The 6,224-nt window shown below is 35.9% G+C and overlaps 1 long non-coding RNA gene across 1 annotated transcript; it reads right to left on the reverse strand.

Annotated features, from left to right (window-relative positions):
* Positions 1 to 1,317: 1,317 nt before the first annotated feature.
* Positions 1,318 to 2,265, reverse strand: LOC148652997 (uncharacterized). Its single transcript, XR_015941535.1, has 2 exons — positions 1,919 to 2,265; positions 1,318 to 1,598 (listed from the first exon to the last, which is right to left on the reverse strand). It is a non-coding gene; the product is annotated as an uncharacterized LOC148652997 (long non-coding RNA).
* Positions 2,266 to 6,224: the final 3,959 nt, after the last annotated feature.

Raw genomic sequence — 6,224 nt, forward strand, 5'->3', positions numbered from 1 at the left:
TTTCAGAATAAACAGGAGGCAATTTTTTCAATTGATTATGCAAAACTGTAGGAAATCATGGCCAATTCAGAGATAAATGTGTTGGTTTCAGGTCTGTTTTGATAATCTGTGCTGTAACACCGTAAGACAGACACACTAATGTGACACAAGGCATAAAGGGATCGCAGGCTGTAGTACAGCACTGACTACGATATGTTAAAATCCTCGATTCACTAAATTAACAGCAGTCAATAGCTACTATATGTACAAAGGATTAAGTAATTTTTATCAATCATGAAAACATTTCGCTGTTGAAATGATTACTAGTAAACAATCCATAGAATTTTCCTAAATGAGAAAGGTTAAAATACATTTTGCATCTGCACTCTATTGCAAATAATTACCAGATTTTAGCCTTTAGTGCTCTTCAACCTGACCTCAAACATCACAAATACTCCTGTTTCATATACGGTACAAGTTGCCTTTGTGTATCAACAGAGTACATTATCATTTCTCATCACACTCAGCCTGCTGGTAAAATGGTCTTGATAATGAATTTTAAAAGGAAAAAAATATATATTCTTTCTGTTTTTGTTTTCTGAAGGGGTGATCCTACTGAAATCATTTGCTTAACTTTCCTTGTTAAAAGCCATAAGGTAATTTATTTGTTACACCTGACTACAATATTTGATGGGTTTTTCTTTACTCGTTCAAAGGCTTTTTCTTAATGGTTACAAATTGTTTACAAATCCTTAGTTTTCTTGGTTTGTAGAGTATTTTTGTTACTGCAGGGTTTGGCCTGCATTTTAAATACTGTATACACTGTCATTAATGTGATACTTGCAATAGAATCTTGGCAGGAATTTTGTTATAAATAAAGTAGCCTAAACAAAAGAATGTGTTAATTACTAATTATATGAAGAAAGGCAGAGACCAAGGGAATGGGTTCTGGGTGGCAAATGAAGACATCTGTAATCTTCACAGCATTGTTCCATGGCTAAAATCAAATATAGACGCAGCTGTGCAGATCTGACACTATAATACAAAATGATCTGTATCCAGAAGAAAGACAAACTCAGACTTCTAAAAAGACAACATATTGACCTTTCACCCCTTAGTGACTGAATTAATATTGTTAAAATCAAACCTACAGGAATTCGTGTAGGTTGGTACTGTACCTTGTTTCCACTTTTTTAACCAGGACAGTTGAAACAAAAACAGTATGTAAGGATACATGTACAAAAAAAACAGTATTTATCCTGTAAGCTTGCATACTCAGTAAACACCTTTTGCACGCACAATTTGGGCAGATATGACAAGAAATAATGTGCAAACTAGTACAGTACTTCAATGTTTTATTGCAGTTACAAAAAGGAAATACATTGAAGTGCATTAAAAACTGAGAACTGGAAGCAATTCTTTACCTAAAGGATTTAGGGGGTATGGAACAAGCTGCACAGCCATATTGTTGAAACTGATACCCTTAACTTCCTTCAGGAAATGGCTGGATGAGATTCTTGGATCAATTAGCTACAGTAGTACCCAGCCAGTGGGTTAGATGGGCCTCTAGTTTGTAACTGTTCTTACTGTATGCTCTTATGTACTGAAGTACTTTGTTTCTATAAGGAAGGAAAAAAAGAACAAAAGACCAATACCTTTTTATAATTCTAAGAATGTTTTAAAATAATTCATTTCGGGAGAAAAACAACTGCAGCATTCTCATTTTCTATATTCATATACAGTATATAATGTTTTCTTTCCCACCAAATGGACTGTTTATGGAGGAAAGTCATGAGAGTATTAAATTTTAAGTGCGCTTGACAGTAGCTGAAATTTAGGGTGTCTATTAAAGCACTCTTTAAAGTGAAATAAAATAATAAATTTAAGGCTGGCATCTTGCCTGCATGCAACTTTCTGGGCTCATCATTAAAGCTGGCACCTTCAGGTCTCTTGGAAACATCCAACACCCTCAGAGTAATGTGAAGTTCTGCATCTGTCCCATCTGCCTGTCTCCAGAGCCTCATTTCACTGATGTTAAAAGAAATCTTTATTGTCAGTCACATATCCCATTCACTTTGTTCACCTGTGCTGACAATCGCGTGTGCGCGCGCGTGTGGGGCTTTTTTTTTTGCTCTAACCGACACACATCAGCGAATTGGCATCCTCAAGTTTTTAAACGCTTCCTCATTAGTTTAAATCTGTTTGAAATCTCCAAGTGAGAAGTGGATAACGAAAAGGAAAAGGCAGTATCCCTTTTTCTGCACCTTGACAAGCGGGGAGTGGAAAAACGGCTGCCAAGACGGCGCCGTGGACGAGCCCTGGATATTGAGCAGCATGTTATTGTGTCGCCGTCACACTGTGCATTACCTCAGTGGCCCCTGTGACACCCTTGATCTGAAATCTATGAAATCATACAGCAGAAAAGTTGACAGTTTACTGAATTATTTAGCTATTCAGCAGAACTGCACACTGTTGTTCATTATACCGCAAGTGGCTCTTAATGTGTTAAAGCACTTCGGATGTGAGCCTTGCAGAGCCGGTCCTAATGAGATTCCGGGGTCAGGGCTATGCATGGGTGTGTCAGGTGAGAGGAACATACCAAATTAAAATCAGGTGGAGTGGCTATTTCTGTTAGAAATCTACCGCATAAATAAAAGGGCAGGAAGAAACTTATGAAAAAAAATATGGGTTATTAGAATGGAAAGGAGAAGAAAGCAATCGAATTTTTTTCTTTCCATTTTTGCTTTTTTTTCCTGCACCCTATAATGCATTACATTTGAAATAAAAACGGAAAGCTAGCTGCTCTTGCCCGGATGTGTTCATGTTAATTCTGGAAAGATATGCACGTTTTATTTTTGATTCATCAACTGACAATGTTTTTTTTTAACACAGTTTTAAAACTTAGCATGACATCAAGGCAGGCCCACACGTTTATATGTTGTTTTGTCCGTAAAACGCTCTTGAGTAAATTATTTACTGTTGGTTGCCAAAAATAAAATCTCAATCATTCGTGACTAATTGACCTGAAAAAAAAAGTCACAAGTCTTCACTTCTTTCAGAACTGTTACAAGAAGACGGCTGCCAATTTAATTTTTTGTGATCAAACTATTTTATTTTATGTATATTTATTGTATGTTATTTATAAAAATGCAAAAAAAGAGAAGGAAGCATTTTCCCCAGCTCATTCAATCACGCTTTCCCCAATAGTTTGAAGTTCAGTGGTTCCTATACAAGACATTTATCTCTGAACTTTGGCCTACAGTACATCTCTTCCAATCGTCAACTGTTAAACCTGTCATGAGTTGTATTTTAATGTCAAGTCAAGAATAGAAAAGTTCCTGATTTAGATATTAATATTAATCTATCTGTATTATGCAGTAGGTAGGCCTGCTTGTGTAATTGCATTTCAACAGTTACAATACTGTCCTTTAACAGTAACACTTCTGTACTTCAGACAGATTTAATACTGTCATTCTTAGGCTTGTCCTGTAAATGAGGATCTTATGTTAACACATTCTTTATGAAATGTTATTTAGTTTCACTGATTACTTTAAATTAGTATTATTTGGTTTTTTTTTATAGCACATGTGAATTTATTAATTTTCAAACAATAGTAGTTTCCTTACCTAATCGATATATATACTCTCACAAACCTTGTATTTGTCTTCTGTTCACCGAATTCATCACAAACCAAAGAATTGTTGAACTTCACATGTGAAGAAATACAATAGAACAGGCCGTTCTATGGATTGCTGCACATTCAGCTACCATAGTATAATTAACAACTGCTCAATAAGTCTTGGACATGTTGAGTGCCAGAGGAGGTAGACTAAATGCAATTTATTATCACCCTTCCCTGAGGAGTTTTGACCCTCATAAACACAACCCTAAAATAAGTAAGCTTCTAGCCAGAGCTCAGTGTTAAGTACAGTGACAAGCAAGATTGAAACTGCTAATCATGTTTTCAAATGGGCAGGTTAGTATCTCTTGTTATCTTTCCAGTTTTCCGGTAGGGAAGATAAGAGTTTATGCTCAGCAGGAGTGATTATCATTGAAATAAATATGGACAGTTATGTCTATTAAACCATGACTTTATTTATATATTTATTGTGTACGTTTAATTTGAAAAGCACTAGAAAGTTTCTCTTTAATGTCAGTCTCAAAGTTACCAGTGGAGCTTTCAGGTTAAAGAATTAACTTTAACTGCACCAAGACTAAATACCCTTAAGGCAATATTTAAAAATAGATACTAAGCACTTTATTTACTCTGAACCAGCATTTTATAGTTCAGGTCAAATAAAACTATACACTGTAAAGCATTTTTAATTTTTCACTTCATAATGAAAATAATGGAAACAGCTGTTTGTGTTTATTATTTTTTATTTTCTTCACTATGAACAAGCAATTATTAAACACAATGAAAAGCAGTTATTGTATTTCTTTTGCTCAAAGAATAATCAATATTCAAGAGTTGCCCTCTTGATAATTACCTCTTGGTAATATCGATGCACCTACAGCTTACAAGGTATTTCCATATTTGTCAGAAATTCCAGAAAATAATAAGAATTATTTTGGCATTTCTGCATGAAAATTTGGGATTACAGTTTGTCATAACTATAAAAAACAAAATTAAAGTGTTGTCAAGACACAGATATTGCCTTGCTTTCCTCTTCATAAACAGGACTGTCTAAGACCGCCTGCAAAAATTACATTATTGTGTCAAAATTAAAGGCTTTAAATGTACATTTATCAAAATCTTTTAAGAATAAAATTCCTTAATATTATCGTTCAAAATTTCATGTGTCAGCCTGTTGAACAAAAGACTTTCCTGAGGCCAGCGTCCTATTTTCATATGGCCTTTTCAAACCCGATTGCCTTCCAAGTCCAGTACTGTATACTTGTATGTGAGACTGGAGTTACAATGAGACCACTGACTACATCTACTGTATTTGACAGAAGGACACTAAAGGACAGAATTAACACGCCCTTCTGACACATGATGCAACCAAAATGTCTCCATGACACCCCTTCAGTGAATTATGTGTGAAGGGGATGGCTGTTCACTCACTGCTGTCTCACCTGATGTGAGCACCAGCCTGTCCCAGATGTTGCCAGATGTTCTATGTTCCCTTGAGCTGCGGGTCCAGTGAAGCCCAGGCATGTCTTCCGAAGCTGCCCCAGAACTTTGAACCCCCATTCGGTTTCACAGCTCACCCTTCCTGTCAGCTGTTCTTGGTGCTGTGGCTCTTCTCAGATCATGATCACGGCCTCGAGATCAGTCTCACAGATGGGAGGTACACCAGTAAGTGAGCCACTGGGTGCACAGGGCTTTCAGCATTATAAGGACTCCAATGGTCAATTAATGTTCATTTCCCAGCCCCTCATTGATACAGTACTGTGGCCTGAGCTGTTATACAGTTTTTATAAAACAAGAGTTTAAAAATAATATTCTAATATTTAACTGCAGTTTGAATTTTGCCATATTCATAGCTACTTTAAACAGTGTAGTGCAGTACAAGTATAGATAAAAGTAGTACAGTTACATTTGTTTTTATAACCTCTTCAAACACAAGACTCCACAGCCCTTATATGAACTATATGCTGTGTTATATATTTAATACATATGTGCCTGTCATTAAGTATAATGCCTGTAGTCCAAATGAAATGAGACTAATTAAGCCTTGCTGGATGATTCATTCAGCACAGTTATGAAGACATTCTGTTTATTTTCCAATATTAACATACTGTAGAATATTCAAAATCACAGATACTGTATATGCAGTTTTAGGAATATGACCCTGTGCGTATTTTTTTTCCCTCTGTTCGCTGACCTTTAGCTGGGCTAGCAGGCTAATTTTGTGCTTTAATGACCAAAAATGAAAGCATGTCACTTAATTCAGAATGGAATGAATACAGGTACGCATAGCACAACTGGTTGGGTTTAACAGTCTTTTCGCTGATGTGCAACATATGATGCTATTGTATAATCCCACCGTTTTTCTTGTTTTGTTATAAAAATGCTTTGTAGTGTTGTGCTGAGTGCTTTATAACAAAATAAACTGCAGCAGAATGGTGTGAAACATCAGCCTTAGATCATAATGCATTCAAGTGCACTTGTTATTAAAGCTCTACAAAGGCCTGAAAGCCTAGCATCCATTGACAGATCCATTGAGATATTTCTTTTTAAATGATTCTTTTAATCCCTTTTAACCAAAAGTCAAGCTCTGCCACTTGACAGACCTAAG

This window comes from Lepisosteus platostomus, chromosome 10, assembly GCF_059453375.1.
Source record: "Lepisosteus platostomus isolate fLepPlt1 chromosome 10, fLepPlt1.hap1, whole genome shotgun sequence".
NCBI lineage: Eukaryota > Metazoa > Chordata > Actinopteri > Semionotiformes > Lepisosteidae > Lepisosteus > Lepisosteus platostomus.